Here is a 17,866-nt window from a genome sequence, read left to right as displayed (position 1 = left end):
ATTATTGCCTCTAGGGCATATTTCCAATAGTCTCTCACTTGCACTAGAGTCAATAATCTAGTTACATTGTGATGAATCGAACACCCATAGAGTTCTGGTGTTGATCATGTTTTGCTCGCGGAAGAGGTTTAGTCAATGGATCTGCGACATTCAGATTCGTATGTACTTTGCAAATATCTATGTCTCCATCTTGAACATTTTCACGGATGGAGTTGAAACGATGCTTGATGTGCCTGGTCTTCTTGTGAAACCTGGGCTCCTTGGCTAGGGCAATAGCTCCAGTGTTGTCACAGAAGAGAGTGATTGGCCCCGACGAATTGGGTATGACTCCTAGGTCGGTGATGAACTCCTTCATCCATATTGATTCATGTGCTGCCTCCGAGGTTGCCATGTACTCCGCTTCACATGTAGATCCCGCCACGACGCTCTGCTTGCAACTGCACCAGCTTACTGCTCCACGATCCAACATATACACGTATCCGGTTTGTGACTTAGAGTCATCCAGATCTGTGTCGAAGCTAGCGTCAACGTAACCCTTTACGACGAGCTCTTCGTCACCTCCATAAACGAGAAACATGTCCTTTGTCCTTTTCAGGTACTTCAGGATATTCTTGACCACTCCAGTGTTCCTTGCCGGGATTACTTTGGTACCTTCCTACCAAACTTACGGCAAGGTTTACATCAGGTCTGGTACACAGCATGGCATACATAATAGATCCTATGGCTAAGGCATAGGGGATGACACTCATCTCTTCTTTATCTTTTGCCGTGGTCGGGCATTGAGCCGAGCTCAATCTCACACCTTGCAATACAGGCAAGAACCTTTTCTTGGAATGATCCATTTTGAACTTCTTCAATATCTTATTAAGGTATGTGCTTTGTGAAAGACCTATGAGGCGTCTCGATCTATCCCTATAGATCTTGATGCCTAATATGTAAGCAGCTTCTCCAAGGTCCTTCATTGAAAAACACTTATTCAAGTAGGCCTTAATGCTATCCAAAAGTTCTATATCATTTCCCATCAAAAGTATGTCATCTACATATAATATGAGAAATGCTATAGAGCTCCCACTCACTTTCTTGTAAACGTAGGCTTCTCCATAAGTCTGCATAAACCCAAACGCTTTGATCATCTCATCAAAGCAAATGTTCCAACTCCGAGATGCTTGCACCAGCCCATAAATGGATCGCTGGAGCTTGCATACCTTGTTAGCATTCTTAGGATCGACAAAACCCTCCGGCTGCATCATATACAGTTCTTCCTTAAGATAGTCGTTAAGGAATGCCGTTTTGACGTCCATCTGCCATATCTCATAATCATAGTATGCGGCAATTGCTAACATGATTCAGACGGACTTCAGCTTCGCTATGGGAGAGAAAGTCTCATCGTAGTCAACCCCTTGAACTTGCCGATAACCCTTAGCGACAAGTCGAGCTTTATAGATGGTAACATTACCATCCGCGTCCGTCTTCTTCTTAAAGATCCATTTGTTTTCTATCGCTCGCCGATCATCGGGCAAGTCTGTCAAAGTCCATACTTTGTTTTCATACATGGATTCTATCTCGGATTTCATGCCTTCAAGCCATTTGTTGGAATCTAGGCCCGCCATCGCTTTTTCATAGTTCGAAGGTTCACTGTTGTCTAACAACATGATTTCCAGGACAGGCTTGCCATACCACTCTGGTGTGGAACGTGTCCTTGTGGACCTACGAAGTTCAGTAGCAACTTGATCCGAAGTACCTTGATCATCATCATTAATTTCCTCTCCAGTCGGTGTAGGCACCACAGGAACATTTTGCTGAGCTGCACTACTTTCCGGTTCAAGAGGTAGTACTTCATCGAGTTCTACTTTCCTCCCACTTACTTCTTTCGAGAGAAACTCTTTTTCCAGAAAGGATCCGTTCTTGGCAACAAAGATCTTGCCCTCGGATCTTAAGTAGAAGGTATACCCAATGGTTTCCTTAGGGTATCCTATGAAGACACATTTTTCTGACTTGGGTTCGAGCTTTTCAGGTTGAAGTTTCTTGACATAAGCATCGCATCCCCAAACTTTTAGAAACGACAGCTTAGGTTTCTTCCCAAACCATAATTCATACGGTGTCGTCTCAACGGATTTAGACGGAGCCCTATTTAAAGTGAATGTAGCTGTCTCTAGAGCGTATCCCGAAAAAGATAGCGGTAAATCGGTAAGAGACATCATAGATCGCACCATATCCAATAGAGTGCGATTACGACATTCGGACACACCGTTACGTTGAGGTGTTCCAGATGGCGTGAGTTGTGAAACGATTCCACATTTTCTTAAGTGCATACCAAATTCGTGACTTAAATATTCTCCTCCATGATCTGATCGTAAGAACTTTATTTTTTGGTCACGTTGATTCTCTACTTCATTTTGAAATTCCTTGAACTTTTCAAAAGTCTCAGACTTGTGTTTCATTAAGTAGACATACCCATATCTACTTAAGTCATCAGTGAGAGTGAGAACATAACGATATCCTCCGCAAGCCTCAACGCTCATTGGACCACACACATCAGTATGTATGATTTCCAATAAGTTGGTTACTTGCTCCATTGTTCCGGAGAACGGAGTCTTGGTCATTTTGCCCATGAGGCATGGTTTGCATGTGTCAAATGATTCATAATCGAGAGACTCTAAAAGTCCATCAGCATGGAGCTTCTTCATGCGCTTGACACTAATGTGACCAAGGCGGCAGTGCCACAAGTATGTGGGACTATCGTTATCAACTTTACATCTTTTGGAATTCACACTATGAATATGTGTAACATTAAGTTCGAGATTCATTAAGAATAAACCATTGACCATCGTGGCATGACCATAAAACACATCTCTCATATAAATAGAACAACCATTATTCTCGGATTTAAATGAGTAGCCATCTCGCATTAAACAAGATCTAGATACAATGTTCATGCTCAAACTTGGCACTAAATAACAATTATTGAGGTTTAAAACTAATCCCGTGGGTAGATGTAGAGGTAGCGTGCCGACGGCGATCACATCGACCTTGGAACCATTCCCTACGCGCATCGTCACCTCATCCTTTGCTAGTCTCCGCTTATTCCGCAGCTCCTGCTGTGAGTTACAAATATAAGCAACGGCACCGGTATCAAATACCTAGGAGTTACTACGAGTACTGGTAAGGTACACATCAGTTACATGTATATCACATATACCTTTAGTGTTGCCAGCCTTCTTGTCCGCTAAGTATTTGGGGCAGTTCCGCTTCCAGTGACCCTTCCCTTTGCAATAAAAGCACTCAGTCTCAGGCTTGGGTCCATTCCTTGACTTCTTCCCGGCAACTGGCTTACCGGGCGCGGCAACCTCTTTGCCGTCCTTCTTGAAGTTCTTCTTACCCTTGCCCTTCTTGAACTTGGTGGTTTTATTAACCATCAACACTTGATGTTCTTTCTTGATTTCTACCTCTGCCGACTTCAGCATTGAAAATACTTCAGGAATGGTTTTCACCATCCCCTGCATATTGTAGTTCATCACAAAGCTCTTGTAGCTCGGTGGGAGCGACTGAAGGATTCTGTCAATGACCGCCTCGTCCGGGAGGTTAATGTCCAGCTGGGACAGGCGGTTGTGCAACCCAGACATTTTGAGTATGTGCTCACTGACAGAACTATTTTCCTCCATCTTACAACTATAGAACTTGTCGGAGACATCATATCTCTCGACCTGGGCATGAGCTTGGAAAACCATTTTCAGCTCCTCGAACATCTCATATGCTCCGTGTTGCTCAAAACGCTTTTGGAGCCCCGGTTCTAAGCTGTAAAGCATGCCGCACTGAACGAGGGAGTAATCATCAGCACGTGACTGCCAAGCGTTCATAACGTCTTGGTTCTCTGGGATGGGTGCTTCACCTAGCGGTCCTTCTAGGACATATGCTTTCTTGGCAGCTACGAGGATGATCCTCAGGTTCCGGACCTAGTCCGAATAGTTGCTGCCATCATCTTTCAGCTTGGTTTTCTCTAGGAACGCATTGAAGTTCATGTTGACATGAGCGTTGGCCATTTGATCTACAAGACATATTTTGCAAAGATTTTAGACTAAGTTCATGATAATTAAGTTCATCTAATCAAATTATTTAATGAACTCCCACTCAGATTTGACATCCCTCTAGTCATCTAAGTGTTACATGATCCGAGTCGACTATACCGTGTCCGATCATCACGTGAGACGGACTAGTCATCATCGGTGAACATCTCCATGTTGATCGTATCTTCCATACGACTCATGTTCGGCCTTTCAGTCTCTGTGTTCCGAGGCCATGTCTGTACATGCTAGGCTCGTCAAGTTAACCCTAAGTGTTTTTGCATGTGTAAAACTGTCTTACACCTGTTGTATGTGAACGTAAGAATCTATCACACCCGATCATCACATGGTGCTTCGAAACGATGAACCCCTAGCAACGGCGCACAGTTAGGGGGAACACTTTCTTGAAATTATTATAAGGGATCATCTTATTTACTACCGTCGTTCTAAGTAAACAAGATGCATAAACATAACAAACATCACATGCAATTATATAGTAGTGACATGATATGGCAAATATCATATAGCTCCTTTGATCTCCATCTTTGGGGCTCCATGATCATCTTCGTCACCGGCATGACACCATGATCTCCATCATCGTGTCTCCATGAAGTTGCTCGCCAACTATTACTTCTACTACTATGGCTAACGGTTTAGCAATAAAGCAAAGTAATTACATGGCGTTAAATCATTGACACGCAGGTCATACAATAATTAAGACAACTCCTATGGCTCCTGCCGATTGTCATACTCATCGACATGCAAGTCGTGATCCCTATTACAAGAACATGATCTTATACATCACACTATATCATTCATCATTCATCACAACTTTTGGCCATATCACATCACAAAGCAATTGCTGCAAAAACAAGTTAGACGTCCTCTAATTGTTGTTGCATCTTTTACGTGGTTGCAATAGGGTTCTAGCAAGAACGTTTTCTTACCTACGAATAACCACAACGTGATTTGTAAACTTCTATTTACCCTTAATAAGGACCCTTTTCATCGAATCCGCTCCAACTAAAGTGGGAGAGACAGACACCCGCTAGCCACCTTATGCAACTAGTGCATGTCAGTCGGTGGAACCTGTCTCACGTAAGCGTACGTGTAAGGTCGGTCCGGGCCGCTTCATCCCACAATACCGCTGAAGCAAAATAAGACTAGTAGTGGCAAGAAAGTTGACAACATCTACGCCCACAACAGATTTGTGTTGTACTCGTGCAATAGAGAACTACGCATAGAACTAGCTCATGATGCCACTGTTGGGGAACGTTGCATAAAAAAAAAATTTCCTACGTTCACCAAGATCAATCTATGAGTTCATCTAGCAACGAGAGAGGGGAGTGCATCTACATACCCTTGTAGATCGCGAGCGGAAGCGTTCAAGAGAACGGGGTTGAGGGAGTCGTACTCGTCGTGATCCAAATCACCGGAGATCCTAGCGCCGAACGGACGGCACCTCCGCGTTCAACACACGTACGGTCAGCGTGACGTCTCCTCCTTCTTGATCCAGCAAGGGGGAAGGAGAGGTTGATGAAGATCCAACAGCACGACGGCGTGGTGGTGGATGCAGCAGGGTTATGGCAGGGCTTCGCCAAGCGACTACGGGAGGAGGACGTGTAGCAAGGGGGGTAGGGAGGCGCCAGATGTCAGGGTGCGGCTGTACTCCCACCCCCCTCTTTATATAGGGACCCCAGGGGGGCGCTGAAGGAAATATGCCCTAGAGGCAATAATAAATTTATTATTTATTTCCTTATTTCATGATAAATGTTTATTATTCATGCTAGAATTGTATTAACCGGAAACATAATACATGTGTGAATACATAGACAAACATAGTGTCACTAGTATGCCTCTACTTGACTAGCTCGTGAATCAAAGATGGTTAAGTTTCCTAGCCATGGACAAAAGAGTTGTCATTTGATTAACGGGATCACATCATTAGGAGAATGATGTGATTGACTTGAGCCATTCCGTTAGCCTAGCACTTGATCATTTAGTATGTTGCTATTGCTTTCTTCATGACTTATACATGTTCCTATGACTATGAGATTATGCAACTCCCATTTACCAGAGGAACACTTTGTGTGCTACCAAACGTCACAACGTAACTGGGTGATTATAAAGGAGCTCTACAGGTGTCTCCGAAGGTACATGTTGGGTTGGCGTATTTCGAGATTAGGATTTGTCACTCCAATTGTCGGAGAGGTATCTCTGGGCCCACTCGGTAATGCACATCACTATAAAGCCTTGCAAGCATTGCAACTAATTAGTTAGTTGCGGGATGATGCATTACGGAACGAGTAAAGAGACTTGCCGGTAACGAGATTGAACTAGGTATTGAGATACCGACGATCGAATCTCGGACAAGTAACATACCGATGACAAAGGGAACAACTTATGTTGTTATGCAGTCTGACTGATAAAGATCTTCGTAGAATATGTGGGAGCCAATATGAGCATCCAGGTTCCGCTATTGCTTATTGACCGAAAATGTGTTTCGGTCATGTCTACATTGTTCTCGAACCCGTAGGGTCCGCATGCTTAAGGTTTCGATGACAGTTATATTATGAGTTTATGAGTTTTGATGTACCGAAGGAGTTCGGAGTCCCAGATGAGATCGGGGACATGACGAGGAGTCTCGAAATGATCGAGACGTAAATATCGATATATTGGACGACTATATTCGGACTTCAGAAAGCTTCCGAGTGATTCGGGTATTTATCGGAGTACCGGAGAGTTACGGGAATTCGCCGGGGAGAAGTATTGGGCCTTATTGGGCCATACGGGAAAGAGAGAGGGGCTGCCTAGGGCAGGCCGCACGCCCCCCCAAAGCCTAGTCCGAATTGGACTAGGGGGAGGGGCCGCACCCCCTCCTTCCTTCCCTTCTCTCCTACTCCTACTAGGAAAGGAGGAGTCCTACTCCCGGTGGGAGTAGGACTCCCCCCTTGGGCGCGCCTCCTCCTCCTTGGCCGGCCCTCCTCCCCTTGCTCCTTTATATACGGGGGCAGGGGGGCACCTCTAGGCACAACAACACAAGTTGATCTTCGTGATCGTTCCTTAGCCGTGTGCGGTGCCCCCCTCCACCATATTCCACCTCGGTCATATCGTTGCGGTGCTTAGGCGAAGCCCTGTGTCGGTAGAACATCATCATCGTCACCATGCCGTCGTGCTGACGGAACTCATCCCCGACACCCTGCTGCATCGGAGTCCCGGGATCGTCATCGAGCTGAACGTGTGTTGAACTCGGAGGTGCCGTACGTTTGGTGCTTGGATCGGTCGGATCGTGAAGACGTACGACTACATCAACCGCGTTGTCATAACGCTTCCGCTTACGGTCTACGAGGGTACATGGACAACACTCTCCCCTCTCGTTGCTATGCATAACCATGATCTTGCGTGTGCGTAGGATTTTTTTTGAAATTACTACGTTACCCTACAGTGGCATCCGAGCCAGGTTTTATGCGTTGATGTTATATGCACGAGTAGAACACAAGTGAGTTGTTGGCGATACAAGTCATACTGCTTACCAGCATGTCATACTTTGGTTCAGCGGTATTGTTGGATGAAGCGGCCCGGACCGACATTACGCGTACGATTACGCGAGACTGGTTTTACCGACGTGCTTTGCACACAGGTGACTAGCGGGTGTCTGTTTCTCCAACTTTAGTTGAACCGAGTGTGGCTACGCCCGATCCTTGTGAAGGTTAAAACAACACTAACTTGACGAACTATCGTTGTGGTTTTGATGCGTAGGTAAGAACGGTTCTTGCTCAGCCCGTAGCAGCCACGTAAAATTTGCAACAACAAAGTAGAGGACGTCTAACTTGTTTTTGCAGGGCATGTTGTGATGTGATATGGTCAAGACGTGATGCTATATTTTATTGTATGAGATGATCATGTTTTGTAACTGAAGTTATCGGCAACTGGCAGGAGCCATATGGTTGTCGCTTTATTGTATGAAATGCAAATGCCCTGTAATTGCTTTACTTTATCACTAAGCGGTAGCGATAGTCGTAGAAGCAATAGATGGCGTAACGACAACGATGCTACGATGGAGATCAAGGTGTCGCACCGGTGACGATGGTGATCACGACGGTGCTTCGGAGATGGAGATCACAAGCACAAGATGATGATGGCCATATCATATCACTTATATTGATTGCATGTGATGTTTATCCTTTATGCATCTTATCTTGCTTTGATTGACGGTAGCATTTTAAGATGATCTCTCACTAAAAATTATCAAGAAGTGTTCTCCCTGAGTATGCACCATTGCGAAAGTTCTTCGTGCTGAGACACCACGTGATGATCGGGTGTGATAGGCTCTACGTTCAAATACAACGGGTGCAAAACAGTTGCACACGCGGAATACTCGGGTTAAACTTGACGAGCCTAGCATATAACAGATATGGCCTCGGAACATGGAGACCGAAAGGTCGAGCGTGAATCATATAGTAGATATGATCAACATATTGATGTTCACCGTTGAAACTACTCCATCTCACGTGATGATCGGACATGGTGTAGTTGATATGGATCACGTAATCACTTAGAGGATTAGAGGGATATCTATCTAAGTGGGAGTTCTTAAGTAATATGATCAATTGAACTTAAATTTATTATGAACTTAGTCCTGGTAGTATTTTGCAAATTATGTTGTAGATCAATAGCTTGCGTTGTTGCTTTCATATGTTTATTTTGATATGTTCCTAGAGAAAATTATGTTGAAAGATGTTAGTAGCAATAATGCGGACTTGGTCCGTGATCTGAGGTTTATCCTCATTGCTGCACAGAAGAATTATGTCCTTGATGCACCGCTAGGTGACGGACCTATTGCAGGAGCATATGAAGACGTTGTGAATGTTTGGCTAGCTCAATATGATGACTACTTGATAGTTTAGTGCACCATGCTTAACGGCTTAGAATCGGGACTTCAAAGACGTTTTGAATGTCATGGACCATATGAGATGTTCCAGGAGTTGAAGTTAATATTTCAAGCAAATACCCGAGTTGAGAGATATGAAGTCTCCAACAAGTTCTATGGCTAAAAGATGGAGGAGAATCGCTCAATTAGTGAGCATGTGCTCAGATTGTCTGGGTACTACAATCGCTTGAATCAAGTGGGAGTTAATCTTCCAGATAAGATAGTGATTGATAGAATTCTCTAGTCACCATCACTAAGTTACTAGAACTTCGTGATGAACTATAGTATGCAAGGGATGATGAAAATGACTCGCGAGCTCTTCGTGATGTTGAAATCGATGAAGGTAGAAATCAAGAAAGAGCATCAAGTGTTGATGATTGACAAGACCACTAGTTTCAAGAAAAGGGCAAAGGGAAAGAAAGGGAAACTTCAAGTAGAATGGCAAACAAGTTGTCACTCCCGTGAAGAAGACCAAAGCTGGACCAAAGCCTGAAACTGAGTGCTTACACTGCAAAGAAAATGTTCACTAGAAGCGGAAATGCCCTGAATATTTGGTGGATAAGAAGGATGGCAAAGTGAACAAGGGTATATTTGATATACAGGTTATTGATGTGTACCTTACTAGTGTTTATAGTAGCCCCTAAGTATTTGATACTTGTTCGGTTGCTAAAAAAATTAGTAACTTGAAACAGGAGTTACAGAATAAACAGAGACTAGTTGAGGGTGAAGTGACGATGTGTGTTGGAAGTGGTTCCAAGATTGATATGATCATCATCGCACACTCCCTATACTTTCGGGATTAGTGTTAAACCTAAATAAATGTTATTTGGCGTTCGCGTTGAGCATGAATATGATTTGATCATGTTTATGGCAATACGGTTATTCATTTAAAATCAGAGAATAATTGTTGTTCTATTTACATGAATAAAACCTTCAATGGTCATACACCCAATGAAAATAGTTTGTTTGATCTCGATCGTAGTGATACACACATTCATAATATTGATGCCAAAAGATGCAAAGTTGATAATGATAGTGCAACTTATTTGTGGCACTACCGTTTGGGTCATATCGGTATAAAGCGCATGAAGAAACTCCATAAAGATGGATTTTTGGAATCACTTGGTTATGAATCAGTTGATGCTTGCGAACCATGCCTTTTGGGCAAGATGACTAAAACTCCGTTCTTCGAAACAATGGAACGAGCTACTGATTTATTGGAAATAATACATACCGATGTATGCGATCCAATGAGTATTGATGCTCGTGGCGAGTATCGTTATTTTCTGACCTTCACAGATGATTTGAGCAGATATGGGTATATCTACTTAATGAAACACAAGTCTGAAACATTTGAAAAGTTCAAAGAATTTCAGAGTGAACTGGAGAATCATCGTAACAAGAAAATAAAGTTTCTACGATCTGATCGTGGAGGAGAATATTTGAGTTATGAGTTTGGCCTTCATATAAAACAATGTGGAATAGTTTCACAGCTCATGCCACATGGAACACCACAGCATAATGGTGTGTCCGAATATCATAACCACACTTTATTGGATATGGTGCGATCTTTGATGTATCTTACCGATTTACCACTATCGTTTTGGGGTTATGCATTAGAGACAGTTGCATTCACTTTAAAAAGGGCACCATCAAAATCCGTTGAGACGACGCCTTATGAACTGTGGTTTGGCAAGAAACCAAAGTTGTCGTTTCTTAAATTTTGGGGCTGCGATACTTATGTGAAAAAGTTTCAACCTCATAAGCTCGAACCCAAATCGGAGAAGTGCGTCTTCATAGAATACCCAAAGGTAACTATTGGGTACACCTTCTATCACAGATCCGAAGGCAAGTTATTCGTTGCTAAGATGGATCCTTTCTAGAGAAGAAGTTTCTCTCGAAAGAAGTGAGTGGGAGGAAAGTAGAACTTGATGAGGTAATTGTACCTTCTCCCTTATTGGAAAGTAGTTCATCACAGAAATCAGTTCCAGTGATTCCTACACCAATTAGGGAGGGAGTTAATGATGATGATCATGAAACTTCTGATCAAGTTGCTATCAAACCTCGTAGGTCTTCCAGAGTAAGATCCGCACCAGAGTGGTACGGTAATCATGTTCTGGAAGTCATGTTACTAGACCATGATGAACCTACGAACTATGAGGAAGCGATGATGAGCCCAGATTCCGCGAAATGGCTTGAGGCCATAAAATCTGAGATATGATCCATGTATGAGAACAAAGTATGGACTTTGATTGACTTGCTCGATGATCAGCAAGCCATGTTAAATAAATGGATCTTCAAGAGGAAGACGGACACTGATAGTAGTGTTACTAAGCTCGACTTGTTGCGAAAGGTTTTCAACAAGTTCAAGGTGTTGAATATGATGAGATTTTCTCACTCGTAACGATGCTTAAGTCTGTCCGAATCATGTTAGCAATTGCCTCATTTTATGAAATCTGGCAAATGGATGTCAAAACTGCATTCCTTAATGGATTTTTTTAAAGAAGAGTTGTATATGATGCAACCAGAAGGTTTTGTCAATCCTAAAGGTGCTAACAAAGCGTGCAAGCTCCAGCGATCCATCAATGGACTGGTGCAAGCATCTCGGAGTTGGAATATACGCTTTGATGAGTTGATCAAAGCATATGGTTTTATACAGACTTTTGGAGAAGCCTCTATTTACAAGAAAGTGAGTGGGAGCTCTGTAGCATTTCTAACATTATATGCGCAAGACATATTGTTGATTGGAAATGATATAGAATTTCTGGATAGCGTAAAAGGATACTTGAATAAAAGTTTTTCAAAGAAAGACCTCGGTAAAGCTGCTTACACATTGAGCATCAAGATCTATATAGATAGATCAAGACGCTTGATAAGATTTTTCAATGAGTACATACCTTGATAAGATTTTGAAGTAGTTCAAAATAGAGCAGTCAAAGAAGGTGTTCTTTCCTATGTTTCAAGGTGTGAAGTTGAGTAAGACTCAAAACCCGACCATGGTAGAAAATAGAAAGAGAATTAAAAATCATTCCCTATGCCTCAGTCATAGATTCTATAAAGTATGCTATGCTGTGTACTAGACCTATTGTATACCTTGCTCTGAGTTTGGCAAAGGAATACAATTTTGATCTAATAGTAGATCACTGGACAGCGGTCAAGAATATCCTTAGTAAGGATTAAGGAGATGTTTCTCGATTACGGAGATGATAAAAGAGTTCGTCGTAAAAGTTACATCGGTGCAAACTTTTCCACTGATCCAGATGACTCTAAGTCGCAATATGGATACATATTGAAAGTGGGAGAAATTAGCTAGAGTAGCTCCATGCAGAGCATTGTAGACATAGAATATTTGCAAAATACATACGGCTCTGAATGTGACAGACCCGTTGACTAAACTTCTCTCACAAGTAAAACATGATCATACCTTAGTACTCTTTGGGTGTTAATCACATAGCGATGTGAACTAGATTATTGACTCTAGTAAAACCTTTGGGTGTTGATCACATGACGATGTGAACTATGGGTATTAATCACATACAGATGTGAATATTGGTGTTAAATCACATGGTGATGTGAACTAGATTATTGACTCGAGTGCAAGTGGGAGACTAAAGGAAATATGCCCTAGAGGCAACAATAAATTTATTATTTATTTCCTTATTTCATGATAAATGTTTATTATTCATGCTAGAATTGTATTAACCGGATACATAATACATGTGTGAATACATAGACAAACATAGTGTCACTAGTATGCCTCTACTTGACTAGCTCGTGAATCAAAGATGGTCAAGTTTCCTAGCCATGGACAAAAGAGTTGTCATTTGATTAACGGGATCACATCATTAGGAGAATGATGTGATTGACTTGACCCATTCCGTTAGCCTAGCACTTGATTGTTTAGTATGTTGCTATTGCTTTCTTCATGACTTATACATGTTCCTGTGACTATGAGATTATGCAACTCCCATTTATCGGAGGAACACTTTGTGTGCTACCAAACGTCACAACGTAACTGGGTGATTATAAAGGAGCTCTACATGTGTCACGCCCAATATGCGATACTATCCTAAAGAGACTCGAAGGTCCCACCAAGGATAGAACCGCATATTGAAACACTTTTGCAAGGTGGATATCATTACATCAACATTACATAATAGATAGGGATACATACAAAAGGCATACAATGCCACATGAATACAACATCACAATACATAAGAGCATCATCCGACTACGGATGAAACACAAACAGAAACTCAAACGACATCCACCCTGCTAGCCCAGGCTGCCGACCTGAAACCTATCCCCTGATCGAAGAAGCAGAAGAAGAACTCCAAACGAGCAAACATCGCTCTCGCGTCATGATCATCGCATAACATGTACCTGCAACTGTTGTTGTAGTAATCTGTGAGCCACGAGGACTCAGCAATCCCATTACCATGGGTATCAAGACTAGCAAAGCTTAAAGGGAAAGGAAGGGGTAAAGTGGTGAGGTTGCAGCAGCGACTAAGCATATATGGTGGCTAACATATGCAAATAAGAGCGAGAAGAGAGCAAGCGGAACGGTCGTGAAGCTAGCAATGATCAAGAAGTGATCCTGAACTCCTACTTACGTCAAACATAACCCAGAAACCGTGTTCACTTCCCGGACTCCGCCGAGAAGAGACCATCACGACTACACACGCGGTTGATGCGTTTTAATTCGGATCTGGTGTCAAGTTATCTACAATCGGACATTAACAAATTCCCATCTGCCTATAACCGCAGGCACGACTTTCGAAAGATTACACCCTGCAGGGGTGTCCCAACTTAGCCCATGACAAGCTCTCGCGATCAACGAAGGAATAGACCTTCTCCCAGGAAGACCCGATCAGACTCGGAATCCCGGTTTACAAGACATTTCGACAATGGTAAAACAAGACCAGCAAAGCCGCCCGATGCGCCGACAATCCCGATAGGAGCTGCACATATCTCGTTCTCAGAGCAACACCGGATAGGTCAGCCTACGGGTAAAACCAGCCCTCGAGTTGCCCCGAGGTGGCCCCGCAGTCTGCCTGGTTCGGACCAACACTTAGACAAGCACTGGACCGGGGGGGGGGGGCTAAAATAAAGATGACCCTTGGGTTAATTACTCCCAAGGGAAATATAGGTGGTGGTGAGGCAAATGGTAAAACCAATGTTGGGGCTTGCTGGAGGAGTTTTATTCAAAGCAAACTATCAAGGGGGTCCCATAAATCACCCGACCGCGTAAGGAACGCAAAATCCGGGAACATAACACCGGTATGACGGAAACTAGGGCGGCAAGAGTGGAACAAAACACCAGGCATAAGGCCGAGCCTTCCACCCTTTACCAAGTATATAGATGCATTAATAATATAAGAGATATTGTGATATCCCAACCAAAATCCTGTCCACCATGGAGCAATCTTCAACTTCACCTGCAACTAGCAACGCTATAAGAGGGGCTGAGCAAAGCGGTAACATAGCCAAGCAAAGGTTTGCTAGGAATGGTGTCAAAGGTTAGAGGTTCATGGCAATTTGGGAGGCTTGATGAGCAAAAGATAGGTAACACAACATAGCGATAGAACGAAGCAACTAGCATAGCAATGATAGTAGTGAAATCCAGGGTAGCGGTCATCTTGCCTGAAATCCTGCAAGGAAGAAGAACGAGTCCATGAAGAAGACGAACGGGAGTAGACGAACGAATCCTCACAATCGCAACATTACCGGAACTAAGAAGCAACACCGGAAAGAAGGTAACAACATGGTAAATTCACAAGCATAAACATGGCATGATGCACAAACAAGTATGATGCATGTCCGGTTTAATGAGGCATGGCATGGCAAGTGCAACAAACAATACTACAAGTTAAGTGGAGATCAATATGCAACGAGTTGCATATTGACGAAACACCACATTCGAGTTATTTAGTTCGCTCTCGTTTAGGTACCCAACAATATTAAATATTATTAAACATGGCAAGGGGTGAAGCATATGAAAAACTACCTACCTAGACAAGTTTAAATGAGGCCGGAACAACAAAACAACAATTCCGGAAATTCCCCATGTGCATATTTTAGATTCGGTACTGTTCTGCCCTAAACCATATTTTAATGTTGTTAAACATGCAAGATGAGTGCACCAAGTTAATCTAGGCATTTTTCCACCCCATTTACATATAAAGTTTATTAAAATCGGAGCTACGGTTAATTAGTTATGAAATAAATCATTTTAGCATGGCATTATGAAAAATTAAATAAACAGCAAGTTTAAACATTTTTAACATATATGAAAGTGGCATATTATTAATCTACACAATTTTCTGAGCATTTTACATATATAAATCATTTTAATATGATGCACGATTGAGGAGTTATTATATGCATGAACAACAGGGGGTTTTCTGCAAAACTGTAATTCACCGGATAATGTTAAAATCGCTGGACAGGAAACAAAATAGCAACGGGCCAAATCTAGTCAGCCCACAAGTGCACAGGAGAGGGGGCGGGGCTGCTCACCCTGGGCCAAGGCCCGGTCGGCTTGGAGGCGGGCTGGGCCGGACGAGGCCGTGGCCCACGCGGTCAACGACAAGGAGGGGGGACCGGATCGGGGCGTTGCAGGGCGCGGCAGCGGAGAGGGGCCATCTCCGGTGAGGGCAGGCGCGGGGAGGCCGGGACGGGGCTGCAGGTGGCCGGATCCGGTGGTCCTCGACCGGATCAGGTGAAGAGGAGGCCGGGGCGACGAACTACACGGCGGCGAGGCTCGGCTCCGGCGGCGGCGCTTGGCATCCCGGGCGGCGGCGGTGCCCTGCGAGGGAGAGAGAGAAGATGAGAGGGCGAGGAGGAAGAAGGACAGGAAGGAGAGGGAAGGAGGAGAGCGGGGCGGGACGGCGCTGACCTGCTGGCTCCGGCGGGGCTGCCGGGTCGCCGGCAGGAGGCGTGAGGCGGCGGTCTCGATCCGGCTCGGGATCGAGCGGGAGGAGGGTGCCAGGGGCTCGCGGGGGGCTCGAGCGGCGAACGGGCTCGGGCGGGCTTCGGCGGGTCCCAGATGGGCCTGGCAGGGCCGCGGGGAAGTGGGGATACAGGGGAGGCGACGTGGCGGGGCTTGAGTGGCTCCAGGCAGCGGGGACGGCGGCGCTGGCCCGTGCGGTGGCGCCAAGTGGCGAGAGGAGGCTGGGGGGGTGCGGAAATGGAGGGGAGCGGCGGCTGGCAGCTGCGAGGATCCTGAGGGGGAGGCTAGAGGTAGGTGGAGGTCTAGGATTAGGCTAGGGATGTCCAAAAATGGACTAGGGGGTCTATTTATAGCAAAAGCAGCTAGGGTTTGGGGGTTAGGAGGGGTTTTCGAGCCGTACAATCGCAATCGTGCGGCTCCGGACAGAGGGGGGACTAGGCTGGGCATAGGTGGGCTGTGGAGAGAGGCCTCGGACTGGGAGGGGAGAAGATAAGTGAGGCCCGGCGACTGTTTCGAAAACCGAAACTTCCGTCGAAGATACCGGCAACGGTACCGCTATGTTTAACGGTTGGGCAGTCAAACGGACTCCGAATGCGACGAAACTTGACAGGCACTCTGTCTACACTATAATAAGAACGCCCGACAAGTTTCAACCGATTCCGAGAACATCTTTTTGCCACTTATAAAATAATATTTCGGAGGTGCCGCGGGCGCGTGCAAGTGTGTCTGGACTCCGAACGGACAACAGAGAGGACCGGGGAAACCCGAACGGATGCAAGTTTTATGAAAACGATGCCGATGCAATGCGCATGATGTTATGAGATGAGATGCATAACAAGAACGAAATGCAAAACAACAGACAAAACCCAACCACGGAGGAAATATCATATAGCATCTCCGGAAAAGGCAAGAGTTGGAGTTACGAATATGGAAAGTTGCATCCGGGGCGTTACAACACTCCACCCTACGAGAGGATCTCGTCCCGAGATCTAGGATGGCACCGGAGGGAAACGGAAGAGGACGAGAAGAGGTAAAACTAAGTTACTTCTTCGACAAACGAGTGAAACCATGAACCTTGAGAGGTTGAACAAATTGAAAAAAAAGAACACAACAGAGATGAATGAGATTGCAACAATCTGTTAGAAAAGAGGAACAAGGAACATTACGATAACCTTGTAGGTTTAGTGATAAGATAGATATTGAAACCACTCCGGTTAAAACTAGATGGAGAAGGAATAAGATTGATATAATTTGGGTGGCACTCCGGTTGAACATGGAAGGAATAGAACATGAACTTGAGAAGATGGGAAGATACTTGATGAAATCAACAACACACTGCCTCTGGAACTATTGAAAGAATGGCATAATGGGTAAGAAGGATTTTAGACAGCACTCAGGTTGAAAAGAGAGGCAAAACTTGATAAGATGAAAGCATTGAAGAGATGACACAACACTCCGGTTAAATGGATAAGCATGGAAAAGAACATGATCTTGACAAAACGAGACGATGGGTCAAAGAGAGCGACAACACAATGCCTCCAAAAGAAATTAAAGAATGGAATGGAATGAACGGAGGGAAACAAGATCTTGAAAGAGCACACTTACAAGAAATGCTAGGATGGAGTTGTTGGATTATCAACAACAAAAGGATAAGCTTGTTGTGGGCTTATGGAAAACAACTCAAAATTATGAGGTGAATACATGCCACTAACGAAAACAATTACTTGTTTGAGATCAACGAAGGGATGAAAACTGCTTTCGCCGAGAGGATAGGAGAAAACTCGGATCATTGATAAGCACCACAAATAGCAACATTCCCAATGGAAGGCTTTAGGTGAAATATAACCCAAGATAACTCCAACAAAGAGATTGATGGATTTAAAATACCTCATTCTTGAAAACAATATGAATCATGAACCATGA

The sequence above is a fragment of the Triticum dicoccoides genome, chromosome 7B (assembly GCF_002162155.2).
Source record: "Triticum dicoccoides isolate Atlit2015 ecotype Zavitan chromosome 7B, WEW_v2.0, whole genome shotgun sequence".
NCBI classification, from domain to species: Eukaryota; Viridiplantae; Streptophyta; class Magnoliopsida; order Poales; family Poaceae; genus Triticum; species Triticum dicoccoides.
Note: the sequence above shows the minus strand (reverse complement) of the source record.